The sequence below is a fragment of the Ursus arctos genome, unplaced genomic scaffold (genome assembly GCF_023065955.2).
Source record: "Ursus arctos isolate Adak ecotype North America unplaced genomic scaffold, UrsArc2.0 scaffold_36, whole genome shotgun sequence".
In the NCBI taxonomy this organism is placed as follows: domain Eukaryota; kingdom Metazoa; phylum Chordata; class Mammalia; order Carnivora; family Ursidae; genus Ursus; species Ursus arctos.
Window position 1 is genome coordinate 12,794,116 of NW_026623050.1, and position 24,183 is coordinate 12,818,298.

Consider the following 24,183-nt stretch of genomic DNA (forward strand, 5'->3'; position numbering starts at 1 on the left):
TGAAGGACATTTTCTGTCTGTATTCATTCACATGGACTTCTAGAAATCCCTTCATTAACCCAATGCTGGCATCAAGCAGATGCCCTCAACTTCGGGAGGAGAAAATTTTATTCTCTTGGCTCAACCCTAACTTGATCTCATCCTTGCTTTTCTTCCACCAGATGATCTTGCTTCCTAATTTACAGAAGTCAATTTGTTTTCCCTCTTCTCCTTTTAAAAGCTCTTATTTCCCCTTCTGTATTTTTCTCACTTTGGTTTTTTGAGGTTAAACTACCTCTCTTCCTTACCCAAATAAGCCCTCCATCTGTACCTTTGGCTTCAAGCCCTACCATCAATTATAGGACTATTTTTTTATTATCTGCTAGTAGTTAGGTTTGCAATTAGTACAATGCAGACAATATGTAAATACCTGTAAACATTCTCACATCCTCAGTATCCTAATAAAAGAGAATGTGTGATACCATATCATCCCATATTACATAAAATATTTTGCCTGCTCAATCTTCTTAACCTTCTCATCTCTTTTTTTTTGCTTTAATTTTAGATATGCTTTACTGTCAATTTCTCCCCATACCCTCATTCACCTCTGCTGTGCTGTGCATGAAAATTTGCCTTGTAGGCCTCCAACTACATGGAACAAAACTGATCAAGGGTCCCAGTTGCTGTGCTCTGAAATCCATTGCCACATTTGCTCAGAGATCAAGTTTCCTATGAGCTGCTTTCAGGTAATGACTGAGTGCAACCGGTATACTAAGACAGCTCATTTTTGGGAGACACAGGATACTTCTGATGGCCTATTTTGGCTCAAGGACTCCCTGATGACCTTGCTGCACATTCATTAAACTGTACTAGGTCCAAGAGCTTCTACTCACCTTACCTCCTTCACTCCTTTACTTGGAATCAGACTTGTATCACTGGTTCATAATGCTCCCAGCTTTCTCCTCCCCTATCCCATTTTCTTTCACAGGCATTTCCTGTAATAAAATCTTTGGGTCTTTAAACCTGTGTTGTGTCTGCTTCTTGGTGGACCTGGACTAATAGACCTGGTAACCCAACCCTTTACTCTTTAGTGTTCTAATTTAGTGCTCTTCTAATGAAGATACTTTCTAAGGTCACCAATAACTTCTCGAGATCCAAAAGAACTCTTCATCCTTTTAACTACTCTATTTAATTTGTACCTTTAAGCATTTATCTATCCTGAAGTACTGTCCTCTTTTGGTTTGGCACAATTTATCCTCTCTATATTTCTCACTATATTTTTCTTGAGTCCTATTTTTGCTTTACTTTACCATTTAAACAAAGGCACCCTCCAATACCTTGAGATATTTACCCCATCCTTCTCTACTCTCTCCTTTCTTGATGTCTCCCATGACCATAATTTCCCCATTTGCCGTTTACTTCCTGCAATGGAACTGTTCTTATAATAACCACCATTGAAAATGACAACTTTGGTCCTAATGTTACAGAACTTCTAATAAGAATTGAGCATTATTGATTTTTCCTACTGCTATTTCCTTGGCTTTTGTGATTTCACATATGTCTGAGTTTCCTTCACGGGTCATTCTTCTTAGGTCGCTCTCCGAAACCTTGAATCTTAACAGTTTCATCCTTCTCAATGCACACTTTATCTCAGGAGAATAATATCCACTTTCGTGTTCCTGATTCTCAAAACTACATTTCCAGCCTACTTCTTTTCCTAATACCCTAATACCTAATTGCCAGTAGATATCACTTCTTGATGATAACATAGCTAGTAAAATAGCAATTTATTATTTCCTCTTCATGCTTACATTCTTCTTTTCCTATCTTGTTGAGTCATTCCAGCAACTACCCCATTACCAAGCCAAAAAGCACATTTCTTTCTATCTCATCCAGTGTATTTCATAAGCCACCAAGTTTTATATCCATTTATATCCTTTATATCTTGATTCAACTATTCCATTCATGTCATTACCATAACTGTATTCCACACTATTCTTTGCCCGGATTTCTGTAATGGACTAACTGGTAACACTACTTCTCACTCCATCACCAATCCCCCATACTGCATACAAAGTGATTTCTCTAACGTGTTAATCTGATCATGGTCCTCCTCTGCTTAAAACTTCTCAATGGTTTTCAAGGCCTTAAGATAAATCCTAATATGAAATAGAAGACCCTCAAACCACCTGAGTTTCATCTTTCACCATGCCTGTTCTTCATACTATTGCTCTAATCATCCTGAATGTTACTACTTTTTGGACATGCCCTGTCCTCTCTTATCTCTTAATTACTTCATTCTCTGATTGCTCCCTTCCCTTGGGAAATGTTTTTATCTCCTTTCTGGGCTCTTCTCTGGTTCTTCCAGAGTAAATTATAAATCACATGACCCTCCTTTATTCACCCAGATTTTCGTGCCCTTAACAGACTTTATCACACTGTGTTTTTGTGTACTTACTAGTAGACCCCTCTATACTGTATAAGATGTGAATTCATCATTGAATACCCCACCGAGGTCCCTTATTACCTGGCACATTATAGGCAATCCATATTTGTGGAATGACTGAACACATGATGAATATTAAATAATTTCTAGTCCCACATTTAACTTTTATATCTTCTTCATTCAAACTCTAGCTATTTCTGTACCCATTTTGTTATTTATTTTATTTCACCTTGAATTTGTTATTTGTGAAATGAACCTACTGTCACCAATACCACCTCTACAGAGTAAGTCACATCCCAGAAGAATGCAATTTCATTGAGTAGTGAAAATTTTTGCAAACATATTTTTTCCCAATCTATGTCAGAATTAATGAAATTCCACAGGGAAGGCGAAAGGTCAAGTATTGATCACACAGTACTGATCACAGTATCTACTGATGTTTCACTAGAATTTAAATCTAAAGACAAATACTGCCTTCTTGCTATTAATATTCTTGAGAGGATGTGAAAAAAGCTTTGGCACAATCTTGTCTGGGAAGCCAACTAAAATAAAATCAAAATAAAATATTTTTAGATGGCCCCACATGGCAGAATAGACATAGGGAATTTCTGCGGTTGCTCTTTTGTTTATATAATCCATATATTTAGATACATAACAGCTGAATGAAATGTCAGTTTTTATTAATGAAACAGAGTAGCAGACATGATGAAGAGTGATCTGATATGCACTTCTAATGACTGGTTAGATACACAAAAAGGAATTTATCTCACAAATGCAATCTACTTTGAAGACAAGTGTGGTTTCTCAAAGGTATTATAGAGGAATACTAAGGTTTGGTTTAAGGTAATGAGTCAGTTATTAAGCATCCAAATCTCTGAACTGAGCACTAGCAGACTATTAAACTATATTTTAGAGAACTAGAAAGAAATTGGTAATAAAGAGGAAGCAAGTGATCTTCTTTGGTATATGCTCATTTCATTCCAAATATTTACTAGAGTAACTGAACTTAAGAATGCTTCCCTTAACACATACTTATGCTTCATTTTTAAAAAATATTTTTATTTATTTACTTGAGAGAGAGAGGAGATGGGCAGAGGGAGAGGGAGAAAGGACCTGAAGCAGACTCTGCACTGAGCGCAGAGCCAGACGCGAGGCTCAGTCCCAAGACTGAGCGATCATGACCTGAGACAAACCAAGAGTAGGGCACTTAACCAACTGAGCCACCCAGGTGTCCCCATACCTATGCTTTAAATGCTACAAAACAACTACCCAAATGGGAACCCTTGGAAACATAATTTGAAGTGATATGCTTTTTGGTATAAAATAGTCTTTTGATTTTAGAGAAGCAATGATTCAGAAGTCATGATGAAAACAAAGGGAAAAATCATTAGAGCATCACAGCACATTGGACAAACCATAAATAGTATTTATTATAATGATAGTGATAATGAAGTATATTTATTTTATATATTTATTTTTATTAAATATATTATTTTAATTAATTTTAATATTTAATATGCAAATTATCTTTTACTGGCCTGAGGGCTTTTTAAAAGCAAAGAGTGGAACTCCTTTCTATTTAGCTCAGTTTCTACTTGCTTAAGGACAAGTAGACAAGTGAATCAATAAACATGTACTCTTTTTTTTAAAAGATTTTATTTATTTATTTGACAGAGACAGCCAGTGAGAGAGGGAACACAGCAGGGGAAGTAGGAGAGGAAGAAGCAGGCTCCTAAAGGAGGAGCCTGATGTGGGGCTCGATCCCAGAATGCTGGGATCACGCCCTGAGCCGAAGGCAGACGCTTAACGACTGCACCACCCAGGCGCCCCAATAAACATGTACTCTTAAACTATGTTAATATAACAAAAAATGGTAATATATTATAATCAGATATGAAAAGTAATGGGGATATGTTTTGCTTATCTCTTATATCATTACTAGAAACTTATCATTTAAAAGGAAACATTCCTAATGTTGTTACCTAGATGATACAAGACTGGCTAGATATGACACTAAACAAGTATAGAAATTCTCAAGTTTTAAGTAATTGGATCAAAATTGGATTATACTTTTCAGTCAATATCAAGTAGATTTCTTGCACAATACTTTACTTATTTCAGTGCCCTATTTTTAAAGAAGATTTTATTTATTTATTTGACAGAGAGAGCACAAGTAGGGGGAGTAGTAAGCAGAGGGAGAGGGAGAAGCAGGCTCTCTACGGAGCAGGGAGCCCAAAGTGGGGCTCGATCCAAGGATCCTGGGATCATGACCTGAGCTGAAGGCAGATGGTTAACCTACTGAGCCACCCAGGGGCCCCCAGTGCCCTATTTTAAAAAACAGACTACTGGGTATTTACCCCAAAGATACAGATGTAGTGAAAAGAAGGGGCACATGCACCCCAATGTTCATTGCAGCAACGTCCACAATAGCCAAACAGTGGAAGGAGCCGAGATGCCCTTCAACAGATGAATGGATAAAAAAGATGTGGTACATATATACAATGGAATATTACTCAGTCATCAGAAAGGATGAATACCCACCATTTGCATTGACATGGATAGAACTGGAGGGGATTATGCTAAGTGAAATAAGTCAAGCAAAGAAAGACAATTATCATACGGTTTCACTTATATGTGGAGCATGAGGAATAGCATGGAGGAGTTTAGGAGAAGGAAGGGCGGGACATCAGAGGGAGAGATGAACCATGAGAGACTATGGACTCCGGGAAACAAACTGAGGGTTTCGGCGGGGGGGGCTGGTGAATGGGTTAGCATGGTGATGGGTATTAAGGAGGGCATGTATTGCAATGAGCACTGGGTGTTATACACAAATAATAAAGCATGGAACACTACATCAAAAACTAATGAAGTACTGTATGGTAACTAACATAACAATTTTAAAAATTTTAAAAATTTAAAAATTAAAAAAAAAAAACAGTAATCCAGTGGAAGAGTGGTAACTGAATGTAAGGTATAAGTCAGAAAACTTCATTCCAGTCTTATCATATGTTGCATGGTCCAGCCTGCCTCTATGGTTAAGAGAGAAGTTAAATTGAAAATGTCGTTTTCTCAAACAATATCAACCAAAAACTATATTGTGCATCTCTTATCTCAATTTTTGTTTGTTGGCTATTGATGTCTTTCATGGACTAAACAATCCCATTGCTCTTAATGTTTTTATTGTAAAATTCTGGCAAATGAATATTACTACACAAACGAAGACTTTAGACACAGCATTAGATATTAAAAAAAAAAAAGCTTGCAATGTAAGTTACTGATCAACTAAGAACAACATATCCCCAGCATAATTATTCCTCTCTGAAAGCTGGTAATTCAAGTGACATTTCTGTCATTCCTTTACTTATAAGCTTCCAAATTCTACCATATAGGATAACAAATCATATTCCCAATACCATGTCCTAGGGAAATCATCAGACTGCCCTTTTCTCTTGAATCAGGGAGAACACTATTGAGCACTTCACTGTGAATGGAAACCACTTCTACTGACCTTGTGACCTCTTACTCAATCCTCATTATCTTCCCTAGTAACAGCACCCAACGTACCTTCTGAAAAATAAGCATTGTGGGATTTAGAGGACAGAAGAGTAGTTGTAGAGTACCTACAATATGAGTAGCCTACAATATGCTAAGTGAGGCATTATACTATGTCTCTTATTAAGACAACAGCATTATACAATAGATATAGTTATTATTTTATGCCTGTGGAAATGTGGCATGAGCAAGTTAGGTAATCTGACCAATGTCATGCAATTTGTAAAGGATGAAGTCAAGACTTAAATCCTTATTTTCTTTATATTAAGGCGTATGCTTTTTACACTATGCAATACAGCAAAACCTGAAATTGGTTATGTCTACAGCAGGCTGATGAAGTCACTCAACACTTATATTTTAGGCCATTCTCCATCTTGTTTCATTAACTTCCTTTTTTAGGTCATTTATAACCAAAGGAAACAAAACTGCTACCCATGTGTATCTCTTTAATATGTTGAACAGCTTCTATGTTTTACTACAAGTGGGATCACTTTTTAAGTTTGACTATTGATTTTCTTTAAAGGCAAACAATACCATCAGACTAGTTTTTCTTTTCCAGAAGCTGAGTCTTTGGAGGAATAAAGAGCTGGTACGATACATAGACCATATCAAAGGGGACACATAAAAGTTGGTATTTTCTTTTTATTACTTGAGAAAAGTGCATAGTGGCAATTAAAGTGCCTGAGTCTCTGAGCTCAAATCTATTTATTGTGGCCGATAATGGGCACAATGAGAAGATGTGCTCCACTCCAAGGGTAGAGAAGGCTTTAATAGCCTTTTAAGTGAAAACAAATAGTAAGAAAAGGCATGCAGGCCAGTTCCTCCTTAGAGGTGCAGGGAATGCACAAATTCCATTATTTGCTAATAAGATTTTGCTACTCCCCCTCATCACTTTGAAACTGCTTTCTGCTTCCCACATATCTCTCAGAAGCTGGCCTCCTGGGTGGTTGTCAGCAGGACATCCATCTGTTTCATAGCTTCTCTTTAAACAGAGTCGAAAAGATCACAAAAGTGCTATTGGATATTTTCAGTCCATATTAAAGGAATGAAATACATAGTATGTAATTATGATTTGTGCTTCAACCTTGTTTTATATATTAGCTACCATCTTGAAAAGTTGTCTGTAAAGTATGTATTTGTACAGCTGGGTAACAACACAGCTTTATTTAGACAATCCTCACGTTCCTGGATTCCCTGCTGTCTACCACGGCTGCATCCTCTGTGTTTGTGTTCCTTAGCATAACCTCAGTTGATGATGGGAAAACGACATTAGTGAGAGTGGACAGAAATGGCTCATAAAGATAAAGACGATCTGAAAGGTGTGCTCTTTTAGCTCTTGCTTACCAAAATGATCACAATGATGGCAGGTATTTCATTAAGAAGGTATCACAGAACTGTTCCTAACTTGAGCTAAAAACTACCGGTAATTTTGTAAGCAGAAACAGATTATCTGTTACTGCTGGCTTTGTGTCACTGGATGCAAATTCAGTGATTCTCAATCTTGGCTGCACATTAGGGTTTGGGGTTTTTTGGGGGGCGGGGGTTATATTTTTAAAATACTGACTCTTAGGCCACCTTCAGACCAATTTAATCAGAATCTCTGAGGATGGAATCTGGAAATTAGTGTTTTGGGGCTCCTGAGATGATTCCAAGAACAGCCAAGACAGAACCACTGAGACAAATCCCAACTGTTAGCGGCACCAATGTGAACATATTTTCTTAGGTAAACTTTAAGAAAGCTGGACTCAGTTCAGTCTCAGAATGACACTGTGTTCAAGAAAAACAATTCAATGGCCAGAAGTAATTAAAAAGAAATTTCAATGTTTATGTACATATTTAATGATTATTAAGGATGTTCTAAATATACAGGCCTTTTTTTAATGTTATAACATATGTTCCCTGGGTATTCCCTCTAAAACTTTTTCGGCTGCATTTTTAAACACTTAACAAAATCATTCCTTCTATCATCAGCCCTTCTGGTTTTCTATTTTTTTTCTGGCTCTTTCATTTCCATTCCTCACCACTTCCTTCTGCTTAGTACTTTATTATATAGATTGGCAAAACCAGTAAAAAGGAAACCATCCTCTTTTGGGGGTGGGTGGCAAAAAGGGAGAAACCAGGCTGGCAATTCTAGGGTTAGTCTGGTGGGAGGGAGTGACAGACAATTGTAACAGCCCTATATTGCCACTGTTTCCTCAAGCACTTTGTTAATAATTTTTTTTAAGACTTTATTTATTTGAGAGAGAGTGAGCAAGAGAGAGAGAGCACACGAGCAGGTGCAGAGGGAGAGGGAGAAGCAGACCCCTCTGCTGAGCAGGGAGGCTGATCGGGGCTCAATCCCAGGACCCTGAGATCATGAGCTGAGCCGAAGGGAGATGTTTAACCGACTGAGCCACCCAGGCACCCCACTTTGTTAATCTTTAAGCCTTTCTCCTCAAGAGTTATAATGTGTAATTCTGTTCCCTGACAGAGTCCTTCTATTCAGAGTCAGTCCTATTTGGCATTCGCCTCTCAGGGACCTCTAGATGAGATATGGTGATTCCATATCAGTCCCTCTATAGAAACTTGGGTCTGAGAAAATGATTTCCTGGGGAGCAAATGTAGCAGTATTACTATTCAAGCTCCTGACAATGTTGAACTATACATAAGCTCTGTGCTCTGAAAAGCTTCTGAAAAGCCTTCAGGGCTGAGACGTTCCCCCACCCTGCAGTGTTCTGAGAAACAGCTAATCCAAAGGACCACCTTGCCTTCAAATATTCAGATATAAGCCTTGCCTCCAATCCTTTAACTAAGACTCAATATCCATTCTCCCTCATGACTCCCTTGTTTACCTGCCTCTACAAAATCCCACATTCCTTTTCTTTCCTTTTTTTAAGATTTTATTTATTTGAGAGAGAGAGAACGAGTAGTGGGGAGGGGCAGAGGGACAGAGAGAGAGAGAGAGAGAGAGAAGCAGACTCCCTGCTGAGCAGGAAGCCTGATGTGGGGCTCATTCCCAGGACCCAGACAGAGATCATGACCTGAACTGAAGGCAGATGCTTAACTGATTGAACCACCCAGGTGCCCCCTTTTCTTTTCTTTAAGAGGATCCTTTGCATTGATGAACATTCGCCTGATTGCAATAGCTGTAATAAACTCATCCTCTTAATTGTTGGGTGCCATTTGTCTTTCACACTCCTGACTCCTATAAATGCCTTTTATGACAAAAGAGTACGTGGGGGCAATGAGTAATTTGATATACTTCTTTTTCTTCACGTGGCTGAAGCAAGACTAAGGACATTTTTAAAAATACACTTTATATTTTGTCATGATTATAGGTTTATAGAAGATTTACAGAGATATATTCAGTTCCTACATACCCCTCATCCACTTTCCTCTGTTGTTAACATATTAACATGGTACATTTGTCAAAACTAAGAAACTGACATGGGTACGTTACTACTAATGAAACACCAGACTTCAGATTTCACCAGTGCTCCATTAAGAAACTGCTTGTCATGATGGACATCCCCACATAAGGACCATAATGACAGTCTGACCACACACACACACACACACACACACACACACACACACGTATCTCATCAACCCCCACTTGTTGCAGGACATGGCTAGCCACAGAAAAAAACTCTACCCCTAATATTTAACATTCCTTCCTCTTTTGAAATGTTCCCAAACTGCTTGCCTGCTCTTTTGTAGCCATCAGGGATCAACAAATATACCTAAGACAAGTTAGAAAGTCTCCTTATTTCCCAAATCCCACCTTAATAGAATGCTTGTCAATTCATTACTGTCTCATTATTTCTTTTTATTCTATAAAACTTTTTCTCCTTTCTAAAATTTCCAAATCTCTGCTGAAATGATGGCAGGTATGTTCTCTTACCATAAATTTTTGAATCAACAGTCATCATTAATTTTGCCTCAGACTTAGTTTTGGCTTGGGTACCGTTAATGCCCTTTTTTGTATTTATGATGCTTGGAGTTTGCATCTCTGGGTTGATATATTTCATCAATTATGAAAAAGTTTTTTATTACAAATTTTTCTCCATTTCGTTGTCTCTTTGTTGGATATTAATTAAAATTAATTAAACATGAACGATACTATTGCTTTTCCACAGGTCTTGGGTGATATTCTGTCTTTATTTCTTTTTCTCATGTGCTTCAGTTTGTATAATTTGAGTTCACTGATATGTTGTTCTCCACTGTGCCAGTCTGCATCTAAATGCTTTCAATAATTTTTTTTCAGATTTTGAATGTTTTAGTTCTAGAATTTCTATTTGTTTCTTTTTAAGGCTCCTGTTTTTTTTCCCCTAAATTCATCCGTTTACATTCTGTACACTTTTTTCTACACTTAATTTACATAGGAGTGATTTTAAGTCCTTTAAAGTCCTGCTAAGTCTAACTTGAGTCACCTGCAGTACTGTTTTTATTGTCTTTCTTTTTCGCTAGGGGTCAATTTTTTTCTTATTTGCAAATCTTTTACATTTTAATTTTATCTTGGACAGTATGAGAGACACATTGTAGAGTTTTTCTTCTTGATTATCTTATCTTGCTCTAAAACATGCTGACTTTTGTTCTGGAAGGCAGCTGTATTATTAGCGGATCTTCCTGATCTTGCTAAGGCTTGGTTTTAGGAATACTTTGGTTTTGACCATGTTTTTCCTGATAGCCCTTACGCTACAGTATGGTCCTTACTCTAATGCAGTGTCTTTCAGGAGCCTACACTGAATGTCAGTGCTGTTCAAAAAATTCTTTCCTCTGTAGCTGGATTTAAACTCTAATCTCTCTCCAGCAGTTTGCACCCTCTCAAATTTCTTCCATTTTAAGCACTCCAGAAGTTGTCATTTCCTTGAAATCAGAGTCTTGCCCTACAACTATATAGTTCAAGATCTGGGCAGAGACCTGAGGGCAACCCCAACGCAGAGTTTAGGTGCTTCTACCTTTCTAGTAACTTCGACCTGCAAATTCCAGTTGCATTTTCTGGCCCTAGTTCCAACCTCTCCCTCTGGCTAAGCTATGTTTCTTTTGCGAACTGCAAAAAATGGTCTTTCCTTGAACTCTACCTCTTTATTCCACAGTTTAGCAATCACCTCCAAGCAAAAAGCAAGGTCAAATGCAGACCACAACTTTAGGCTTTCCCCTCTCCCGTGAATATCAGTTCTGATCTTTTTGCTAAGCAATACCTGAAAAAAGTAGCATCGCACACTTTATCTAGTTTCATACCTATAGATTGTACGAGGTTAAATTAAATACTGATGATGGCTGAATTCATAACTTCCTTTTTTTACATTTTAATGCAACATTTTGCTTATTGTTGTTATAATTGTTTAGTGATTTTTTAAACGTAGTATCTATAGAAAAGTTTTTTTTGTATTATTTAGTAGTGTTCTTCCTTCAAAATCTATCTGAAATTAATATTGAAAAAATGTGTGTTAATATTTCTCTAAATGCATTCCTTTATTTCAATATTCAAATCTGTAATATTTTAAAAATACATCTGGTTTTACTGATTCTGCTAAATTATTCCACCTTTTTTTCTTGGGAAGAACCACAATTTTTATGTTTGCCCTCTGTTAGTATTTTCCCTGTTATCTTCTCTCATCACTTCTTAAATCCTAGGGAATTTTTTTAGTGACCAAACATTTCATTGATCTCATTTTCAGCAGTATCAATTCCTTCTCTACTTCACCCTGAAATGAATTTTAATTTTGCTTTGAAATTTGGGTTTTCTTATAGCATTATATTCTTACCAACTTTCTTCTTCTGTGTCTTTGTCTTCATCGTAGATTTTCCTTTTGATAAATGTGTGCCCCGTTTTTTAGAAGCTCCACCTTCTTGAAACGAATTGAAGATATAAATGATAAAAGAAAAACAAGACTATTCCAATCATTCCTAATTTAAATACTATTTAAAGACTTTAAATGCAATTTAAAGTATACTTTCTCTGTGAGTTTGTAAAATGTTTCTTTTTATGTTACCTTGCATTTTGCATTGTTGTCCTCCCCTTCTGTATTTGCTTCCTAGGGCTGCTGTAACACAGTACCACAAACTCCGTCTCTTAAAACAACAGAAATCCCCTCACAGTTACAGAGGTTAGAAGTTCAAAATCAAGGTACCAGCAGATCCATGCTCACTCTGAGACTGGATAGAATCCTTCCTTGCCTCTTCCTAGCTTCCAGTAGGTGGCAAACCCTGTGCTTAACTGCTGACACTCTGTCATCACACGAAGTTCTCTTTATGCGCCTTTGTGTATCTTCACATTGTCTTCTTCTAAGGACACAGTCACATTGGACTAAGGGCCCACACTACGCCAGTGTTTCTTCATCTTAACATCTGCAGTAACACGATTTACAAATACACTTACATTCTGCTAGAGTGAAGACTTCAACATATCTTTTTGGGGGAACACTAGTCAACCCATAATGACTTTCAAATAAGGTAATTTTTATCCATATATGATTTTGCTAATAGATAGGCTAAGTTAGTTTGTCCACAGGTCACCTGGAATAGGCACCAGGTAGTTTCAATAAAAACAAAATAATGAGCTCATGTTCTTTTATATATATAGCAAAGTAGTGAGATTCCATCTAGCATAAGCTAATAAGTGGAAAGTTTATGTATATGCTATATAAAAGCATGTTTTATTGTCCAAACACCTTGTATAATGAACTTTTACATTTAAAATACTGACAATGAATAACTCCACTGCTTGATGTTGCCAGAGTTTTCCAAATATTTGCCTGGCAGACAAGTTCATGAGTATAGCTTGTTCCTAGCCTGATTTTCAGCACCTCATATGCATTCACCCAGTTCAGCTCCTCTAGATTAAGGTAGAGTTTTTCCCAGCCTTTTCATCTCTGAACTGATGGAATACAGACATAACTATTCACTCTAGGAAGTACTATTTGTGCCGCTCTTCCTGGACCTTTTCTTGCAACTCCTGACATGTTAGTACTACTCCTTCTGGCAAGAAGTATGTGACCACAATTTCCTGTTCTTTAATGCCGTATTTTTTTCCCCCCTGTGAGTTTCAGTCTTTTAATTCATGCAGGGGTGGTATTAGGAAGAGAAGGGTATCTCTAGGTACAGGAAAAAGCCTTTCTCCAAGATACTTCGGTGAGAATTTTACTATTAAAGTCATTAATACATTGGTATATATTACAATTTATATATACTCATATAAATAATTTTAAATTTAAAAACATAATTTTCATTTTCTCATATAAGGCAATTAAATATATTTTCAGACTCATTAAGAGCATATATTTATTTAAATGTGACACAAGCCTTTTCTTTTTTATTATAGAGTATTTCGTTGACTCTAAGGGATTTGACAGGATAATTGCTGACACTGGTCATTTCCTTTACAAATATTCAACAGAACACAGTATCTGAATAAGAAGTTTAGATAATTCATGTAGCTTCGTACTTATCATATTCATAGGATTACTATCAGTCAAAGCCTGTATTAACTCTCCCAAAGAGTTTTGATGGATTTTTTTATTGTCTAGCTCACAAAAGAGGTCTGAATTTCAAAATACTGGATTAAAGGACTACATGTAACGTGAGTAACATAACTTGTAAAGTAACTTAATTAACATAAGACTTTGATTCACTATGGCTGATATGACCAATGCCTTCTGTATTACTGCTTTCTAGCTCCTTTGACATTTTAGAAAACATTCATGTGTGTATACTACAGGGAAAACATTAAATATCTGATCAGAAAATCCTAGTTTGAGACCTGGCTTTGAGAGTTACTAGGTGGGTGAATTCTGAGAGGAAACAAATTCTCTAAAATAGATCTCCTTCCCTAATAATACGGTCGAGAGTTGTTGAAAAGAATCAAAATGACACGGTATACATGCAAACTTTTTGTAAGCTAGTACATAAATGCCAAGACTTTTGATTATTATCCTAATGATAATGATGATCATACTATAATGTATTAAGCATATAATGTAAAACAGAACATATGTCACATAAACAAATGCTAAGTAAACTTGATTTTCATGAATTTCCTTAAAGTATATAATCAAAGCCTCCAGCTCCACTCAAGATGGAGTAAACACACTCTGCTCTGTCTCTCCCATGAATGCCCCTCAAAACCTGGACATCACGCATGAAGTAGCTATCTCTGGATAATATTTGAAAAATATATGGTACAATGTATATTGGGGAAGGAAACCAGAACCTGAAGTTAAAATGAACTGGAAGTGATTCTCTTTTTTCCCTCCGGTATCTTGCATCCTGTTATGCAAAGTTAACATGCAATGCAGAAAACTCATGGATGCAGATAGAAGAGTTCGAAAAGAAACCAATCTTTCTGTTTTCAGTAACAGGAAAGGGGGTAATTTCAGGGCCAGAAAGAATGGGGGGAAACTGGATTTTGCTGCTGCTGTTGTTCTCTCTTTTCCCTGCCTTCAGGAAACTTCAAGGAAGCAGCAGTAGCAGCAATATGGTTGCAATACAATTGGGCAACAATCTGCAACGCTGAGAGAGGATATTTGTTTTCCATGACCACAGGAACTGTGGTAATGGGAGTATGGAGAGAATCTACATTGCTTTTCCCCCCAATATAGTGTTGTTTATCAGGTCGAGTGGCAGATACTGTAGTAGTGACTGCATACATGAGTGGGGAAGCTCAAGGTCCAGTTTATGGCCAGAAAACCAAGAAGGGGAGAAGACAACGACCTGAGTGCTAGAAAGTTTCAGGGAAATCACAGAGAAAAAGGATCTCAGGAAAGAGAGACCATAATGAGATATATAATATATAAACACATGGGATCACCCTTAAGCTTTACATGCATGTTTCTGACTTTAACAGCATATCAAAGGCTTTGAGGAAGGTACTAACAGGCACGTGACCACCCAGAACCCAGACTACCCACTGAATGATGCACATGTGGTACAGGTATAAATACTATGGCAAACACTTAGAAAACTGAACTGCCAGAATGTGAGTGAGAATTTGTGGGTCAACCCTAACTGGATTAACTTCCAGCTAAAATCAAACATTCTCCTTGGGGCGCCTGGGTGGCACAGCGGTTAAGTGTCTGCCTTCAGCTCAGGGCGTGATCCCGGCGTTCTGGGATCGAGCCCCACATCAGGCTCCTCCGCTATGAGCCTGCTTCTTCCTTTCCCACTCCCCCTGCTTGTGTTCCCTCTCTCGCTGGCTGTCTCTATCTCTGTCGAATAAATAATAAAATCTTTAAAAAAAAAAAACATTCCCCTTGGCAATGAAGTGATATGAATAGAAACGAGATGATACAAAGGAATGATGCCAAAACATCAGAACTTCTTTATGCTTACGGTAATATTATAAATCTACTCTCAAAATTATTGTTATTTTTCCTTTAAGTAGAAAGACACATCCTTTGGTTTTACTATATGGAGAACTAAGAATATGTTTCTGTCCCTAACAAAATTTGTAAAGTTTCATTCACTAATTAATTCTTAACGTATTCATGTGTATCAAATATCAAGTCTCTTCACATAAATAGACACTATTCCAAATAAGACATCCAGATGACTAACAGACACATGAAAGGATGCTCAATATCATGGATCATCAGGGAAATAAGAATCAAAACCACAATGAGATACTACCTCACACCTGTCAGAATGGCGAAAATGAACAACACAAGAAACAACGGGTGTAGGCGAGGATGTGGAGAAAAAGGAACCCTCTCGCAGTGTTGGTGAGAATGAAAACTGGTGCAGCCACTCTGGAAAAAAGTCTGAAGGTTCCCCATTAAGTTAAAAAGAGAACTACCCTACGATCCAGCAATTGCACTACTAGGTATTTACCCAAGGACACGAAAACACTAATTTGAAGGGATACATACACCCTGATGTTTATAGCAGCATTATCAACAGTAGCCAAAGTAGGGAAAGAGTCCAAATTACAAAGACTAATGGATGGATAAAAAATATGTGATATATAGGGAGGAGAAAATATGGCGGAGGAGTAGGTGACCCCCTTTTCAGCTGGTGCCCTGAGTCAAGCTGAATATCTACCAGACCATCCTGAGCACCCATGATATCAGCCTGAGACACAGGAAGATACATCTGGATCTCTACAAACGAACATCTCCAGCGCTGCGTATTGAGGTATGAAGCGGGGAGCCGTGAATTCGTGCACAGATATAGGAAGATAAACGGAAGGGGGAGGGAGCCAACATGCTCAGGCACCGGGAAGCAGTAGCCATCTACACTGGGAAGCCGGCCAGACTCGCAGACCGGTAACCGCCAGAAAACAGACTGAGACCGTGAGCCTGGGAATGCGCACGTGACCAGACTGAAAACTGAAGCTCCAGAGTGCTCACTGGAACTGGAATAAAACTGGGAGCTTGGGAGCATGCGTGTGTCCAAACTGAAAACCGGAGCTCTGGAGTGAGTGCAGGCGAACCACACTGAAACAGGAAGCGCGGGAGCGTGCACGGGAACCGGGGGCGACTGGAAGTGTTAGAAGCACAAAGGATGGTGACATGTCAGCCCTGGAAGTGAGGGTTGGGACACCGGATGTGGGGCACACAACCCAGGATGCTGCAGGGTTTTTAGCAGCACCGACAGAAACAGAGTTACAGTGGCCAAGAGAGCTCAGTGGAGAGTGGACTGCGATCCCTCTGTTCTGAGACAGAGGCTAGGATACGGCCACTGCTGCTCTGACTCTCAGAAGAGTCACAGAAAACCACCAGGGAAAGCCGCCAGAGAACAAAAGCCAGGAAATACCAGCTCACATTGTGCCCGTCCCCATCCCGCCTCACAGGGGACAGGACGACTCTACCCAAAGACGGTTGCCTGAGTATCAGCGCAGCAGGCCCCTCCCCCAGAAGGCAGGCAGAAAAATCAAGAAGCCCACATCCCTAAGGTCCCTCTATGACAAGTGCACACTGCCTGGGTCCTGATCAATAATTTGGGCTCTGGGCAAACCCGCAACCTCTCCTCATCAAAATGAGGAGGAGGAGAAATCCCCCCCAGCAAAGAAGAGATAATGAGTCTGTGGCCTCTGCCACAGAGCTGATGGATATGGATATAACCAAATTGTCAGAAATTGAGTTCAGAGTAACAATGGTCAAGATGATGTGTAAGCTTGAAAAAAATATTAACGAAAATATTAACGAGAATATAGAATCTCTAAGGGCAGAAATGAGAGCGAATCTGGCAGAAATTAAAAATGCTATGAATTTGGGAGCATGCGTGTGTCCAAACTGAAAACCGGAGCTCTGGAGTGAGTGCAGGCGAACCACACTGAAACAGGAAGCACGGGAGCGTGCACGGGAACCGGGGGCGACTGGAAGTGTTAGAAGCACAAAGGATGGTGACATGTCAGCCCTGGAAGTGAGGGTTGGGACACCGGATGTGGGGCACACAACCCAGGATGCTGCAGGGTTTTTAGCAGCACCGACAGAAACAGAGTTACAGTGGCCAAGAGAGCTCAGTGGAGAGTGGACTGCGATCCCTCTGTTCTGAGACAGAGGCTAGGATACGGCCACTGCTGCTCTGACTCTCAGAAGAGTCACAGAAAACCACCAGGGAAAGCCGCCAGAGAACAAAAGCCAGGAAATACCAGCTCACATTGTGCCCGTCCCCATCCCGCCTCACAGGGGACAGGACGACTCTACCCAAAGACGGTTGCCTGAGTATCAGCGCAGCAGGCCCCTCCCCCAGAAGGCAGGCGGAAAAATCAAGAAGCCCACATCCCTAAGGTCCCTCTATGACAAGTGCACACTGCCTGGGTCCTGATCAATAATTTGGGCTCTGGGCAAACCCGCAACCTCTCCTCATCAAAATGAGGAGGAGGAGAAATCCCCCCCAGCAAAGAAGAGATAATGAGTCTGTGGCCTCTGCCACAGAGCTGATGGATATGGATATAACCAAATTGTCAGAAATTGAGTTCAGAGTAACAATGGTCAAGATGATGTGTAAGCTTGAAAAAAATATTAACGAAAATATTAACGAGAATATAGAATCTCTAAGGGCAGAAATGAGAGCGAATCTGGCAGAAATTAAAAATGCTATGAATCAACTGCAGTCTAAACTAGATGCTCTGACGGCAAGGGTAAATGAGGCAGAGGAACGAATTAGTGAATTGGAGGATGGGATGGTAGAAGAGAAAGTTAAAACAGAAACTTGGCTCAAAAAAATCCAATCTCAAGAATGTAGAATACGGGAGATTACTGACTCAATGAAACATTGCAATGTCAGAACCATTGGCATCCCCGAGGGGGTGGAGAAAGAGAAAGGCCTAGAAGAGATATTTGAACAAATTGTAGCTGAGAACTTCCCTGATCTGCAAAGGAAACAAGCATTCATGTCAAGAGGCAGAGAGGACCCCTCCCAAGGTCACGTCACATCATAGTGCAATTTGCAAATATTAGATCCAAGGATACAGTATTGAAAGTGGCCAGGGAGAAGAAAATCCTTATGTACAGAAGTAAAAATATCAGAGTAATGTCAGACCTGTCTACAGAGACATAGCAGGTTAGGAAGGGTTGGCAGCGTATTTTCAAAGCTCTATTTCAGAAGAACATACAGCCAAGGATCCTTTATCCAGCAAGGCTGTCATTCAGAATTGAAGGAGAGATAAGGACCTTCCAGGATCGGCAGAAACTGACCGAATTCGTAACCACCAAACCAGCCCTACAAGAGATATTAAGGGGGATTCTATAAAAGTAAAAAGGCCCCAAGAGTGATACAGAACAGAAATTTACAATCTATAGATACAAAGACTTCACAGGCAATATGACATTATTCAAATCATATCACTCAAAAATCACTCTCAATGTGAATGGCCTAAATGCTCCCATAAATGCCACAGGGTTGCAGATAGGATAAAAGACATGACCCATCCATTTGCTGTCTACAAGAGACTCATTTTGAACCTAAAGATACATCCAGACTGAAAGTGAAGGGATGGAAAACCATCTCTCATGCCAATGGACCTCAAAAGAAAGCTAGTGTAGCAATTCTCATATCAGACAGATTAGATTTTAAACTACAGACTGTAGTTAGAGATACAGAAGGACACTATATTACTCTTAAAGGATGTATCCAACAAGTGGATATGACAATTATAAATATCAATGCCCCCAACAGGGGGCAGCTAGATACACAAGCCAACTCTTAACCAAAATAAAGAGACACATAGATAATAATACGCTCATAGTAGGGGACCTCAACACTCCGCTCTCAGCAATAGACAGATCACCTAAGCAGAAAATCAACAAAGAAACAAGAGCTTTGAATGATATACTGGAGACCAGATGGACTTCATAGATATATACAGAACACTACACCCCAGAAAAACAGAATACACATTCTATTCAAATGCACGTGGAACATTCTCAAGAATAGACCATGTTCTGGGTCACAAAACAGGTCTCAACTGATACCAAAAGACTGAGATTATTCCCTGCATATTCTCAGACCACAATGCTTGGAAATTAGAACTCAATCGTAAGGAAAAATTTGGAAGAAATTCAAACACTTGGAAACTAAGAACCATCCTGCTCAAGAATGAATGGGTAAACCAGGATATTAAAACTCAATTTAAATAATTTCTGGAGACCAATGAGAATGAAAACACATTGGTCCAAAACCTATGGGACACTGCAAAGGCAGTCCTAAGGGGAAAATACATAGCCACCCAAGCTTCACTCAAAAGATTAGAAAAATCTAAAATGCAGTTTTTATATTCTCACCTCAAGAAGCTGGAGCTGGAACAGAAGAACAGGCCTAACCCACACATGAGAAGGCAGGTGATCAAGATTAGAGCAGAGATCAATGAATTAGAAACCAGGAGCACAGTAGAACAGATCAACAGAACTAGAAGCTGGTTCTTTGAAAGAATAAATAAGATCGATAAGTCACTGGCCAATTTTATTCAAAAGAATAGAGAAAGGACCCAAAATAATAACATTGTGAATGAAAGGGGAGAGGTCACAACCAACACCAATGAAATAGGAAGGATCCTTAGAAACTTTTAACAACAGCTTTATGCCAATAAATTAAACAACCTGGAAGAAATGGATACCTATAAACTACCTATAAACTACCTGGAAACCTATAAACTACCAAGACTGAAACAGGAAGACTCATTATTTAAACAGACCGATTAATTATGAAGAGATTGAAGCAGTGATCAAAAACCTCCCCAAAAACAAGAGTCCAGGGCATGATGGATTCTCCGGGGAATTCTACCAAACATTCAAAAAAGAAATAATACCTATTCTCCTGAAATTATTTCAAAAAATAGAAACAGAAGGAAAACTACCAAACTCATTCTATGAGGCCAGTATTACCTCGATCCCTAAACCAGGCAAAAGGAGAATTACAGACCGATTTCCCTAATGAATACGGACGCCAAAATTCTCAACAAGATCCTAGCTCATAGGATCCAACAGTACATCAAAAGGATTATCCATCAAGACCAAGTGGGATTCATCCCTGGGATGCAAGGGTGGTTCAACATTCGCAAATCAATCAGTGTGATAGATCATATCAACAAGAAAAGGGTCAAGAACCATATGATCCTCTCAATTGATGCAGAAAAAGCATTTGACAAAATACAGCATCCTTTCCTGATTAAAACCCTTCAGAGTGTAGGGCTAGAGGGTACATTCATCAATCCCATAAAAACCATCAATGAAAAGCCTACAGCAAATATCATTCTCAATGGGGAAAAGCTGAAAGCCTTTCCCTTAAGATCAGGAACACGACAAGGATGCCCACTCTCGCCACTATTATTCAACATAATACTAGAAGTCCTTACAACAGCAATCAGACAACGAAAAGGGATAAAATGTATCCAATTCAGCGAAGAAGAAGTCAAATTGTCTCTCTTCGCAGATGACATGATACTCTATATGGAAAACCCAGAAGACTGCAGCCCCAAACTACTAGAACTTATAGAGCAATTCAGTAATGTGGTGGGATACAAAATCAATGCTCAGAAATCAGGTGCATTTCTATACACGAACAATGAGACTGAAGAAAGAGAAATTAGGGAATCCATTCCATTTACAATAGCACCAAAAATCATACGTTATCTCGGAATTAACTTAACCAGAGACATAAAGGATCTATATTCTAGAAACTACAAATCACTCTTGAAAGACATTGAAGAAGACACAAAAAGATGCAAAAATATTCCATGCTCATGGATCGGAAGAATAAACATAGTTAAAATGTCTATGCTACCCAGAGCAATCTACACTTTCAGTGCCATCCTGATCAAAATACCAATGACATTTTTCAAAGAACTGGAACAAACAGCCTTTAAATTTATGTGGAACCAGAAAAGGCCCCGAATCACCAAGGAACTGTTGAAAAGGAAAAATAAAGCTGGAGGCATCATGTTGTTGGATTTCAAGCTATACTACAAAGCTGTGATCACAAAGACAGCATGCTACTGGCACAAAAACAGACACATAGACCAATGGAACAGAATAGAGAGCCCAGAAATGGACCCTCGCCTCTTTGGGCAACTAATCTTTGACAAAGCAGGAAAAAACATCCAGTGGAAAAAAGACAGCATCTTCAATAAATGGTGCTGGGAAAATTAGACAGCTATATGCAAAAGAATGAAACTTGACCACTCTCTCACACCATACACAAAGATAAACTCCAAATGGATGAAAGACCTCGATGTGAGACAGGAATCCATCAAAATCCTAGAGGAGAACATAGGCTGCAACCTCTTCACATCGGCCACAGCAACTTTTTTCATGACACATCTCCAAAGGCAAGAGAAACAAAAGAAAAAAATGAACTTGTGGGACTTCATCAAGATAAAAAGCTTCTGCACAGCCAAGGAAACAGTCAAAAAAACTAAGAGGCAGCCCACGGAATGGGAGAAGATTTTTGCAAAGGACACTACAGATAAAAGACTAGTATCCAAGATCTACAAAGAACTTCTCAAACTCAATACAAGGGAAACAAATAAACAAATCAAAAAATGGGCAGAAGATATGCACAGACACTTTTCCAATGAAGACATCAAATGGCTAACAGACACATGAAAAAATGTTCAAAATCATTAGCCATCAGGGAAATTCAAATCAAAACCACATTGAGATACCACCTTACGCCAGTTAGAACGGCAAAAATGGACAAGACAGGAAACAACAAATGTTGGGAAGGATGTGGAGAAAGGGGATCCCTCTTACACTGTTGATGGGAATGCAAGTTGGTACAGCCACTTTGGAAAACAGTGTGGAGGTCCCTCAAAAATTTAAAAATAGAGCTACCCTATGATCCAGCAATTGCAGTACTGGGTATTTACCCCAAAGATACAGATGTAGTGAAGAGAAGGGCCATATGCACCCCAATGTTCATAGCAGCATTGTCCACAACAGCTAAATTGTGGAAGGAGCCGAGATGCCCTTCAACAGATGACTGGATTAAGAAGATGTAGCCCATATATACAATGGAATATTACTCAGTCATCAGAAAGAACGATTACACACATTGCAGCAACATGGATGGGACTGGAGGAGATTATGCTAAGTGAAATAAGTCTAGCAGAGAAACACAATTTTTTTTAAAAGATTTTATTTATTTATTTGACAGAGAAAGAGACAGCCAGCGAGACAGGGAACACAAGCAGGGGCAGTGGGAAAGGAAGAAGCAGGCTTCCAACGGAGGAGCCTGATGTGGGGCTCGATCCCAGAACACCGGGATCACGCCCTGAGTCGAAGGCAGATGCTTAACGACTGAGCCACCCAGGCGCCCCATAGAAACACAGTTATCATATGGTTTCACTCATTTATGGAACATAAGAAATAGGAAGATCGGTAGAAAAGGAAGGGAAGAATAAAGGGGGGTAAACAGAAGGGGGAATGAACATGAGACACTGTGGACTCTGGGAAACAAACTGAGGGCTTCAGAGGGGAGAGGGGCGGGGGATTGGGATAGGCTGGTGATGGCTATTTAGGAGGGCACATATTGCATGGTGCACTGGGTGTTATACACAACTAATGAATCATGGAATATTACATCAAAAACTAAGGATATACTGTATGGTGACTAACATAACATAATAAAAAATTATTTTTAAAAAAAGAGGAAGATGTGATATATATATAATGGAATATTACTCAGACATCAAAGTGAATGAAACCTTGCCGTTTGCAATGACGTGGATGGAGCTAGAGAGCAGTATGCAAAGTGAGATAACTCAGTCAGAGAAAGATAAATACCATTCGTCTTAAATTCCACATATTCCACAGATGAACATATGGGGGGAAAAGAAGAGGGAAACTAAGCACAACTAAGCACAAGAGATTCTGAATGATAGAGAAAAGCTGAGGGTTGATGGAGGGAGGTGGATGGGGAATGGGCTTAGATGGGTGATAGGTAGCAAGGAGGACACTTGTGATGAGCACTGGGTGTTGTATGTAAGTGATGAATCACTGAATTCTACTTCAGAAACCAATATTACACTATAAGTTCACTAACTAAAATTTAAATTGAAAAAAAAAAATCTAGTCTCTTCAGCTGATGCTGTTATTGTTCTATGTGTGTCCTTAAGGTTAATCATCCCCTCAATATATGGAGCAAATGACAATAACTCTGTAAGTTATCCCATATTGTCTTAAGATACGTTTTTATTTTTCATTCAGTTTTGGACTTTGGGTAGTGTCCATTCTATGACACAGAAGATACATTGCTTTTTGATTCATCCCATGCCTAGACCAAGAACAATTTCAATGTTTCTGTAATTTTATAATATTATAATATTAGTAAGGGCACACACTTGAAATAATACTGAACAGGTTTTTATTTGTTCCCTTTGCTAGTTAACATTTAGTAGGTACTTTTATATTAAGAACTTTACAACAATTTTAAATGAACAAAGTCTAGACTAGAAGACTATAGGCTATAAAAAGAACATGACTGATTGTGTTAATTATTTTCCCTTAGAAGAAAGGATACATTTTTTCTAAGTACCTTCATAAATATTTTCAGGGGTAAGGTAAGGCAGCCTTAGATTTACTTATCTTTCTCGTCTTTAGACTCTCATCCAGATTCTGCTCTTCAGTAGTAAAATCAGTCTCTTATATAATCTCATATTCTCTGATGTATAATAGTATGTCACAGCAAATGAAGGTTCTGCGCGACTGCTGGCAAGAAAATTATTTTTCCTATCTCCTTCATCTTAATGAGCTGATGTTACAGTGCAAGATGTGTATTAAACAACA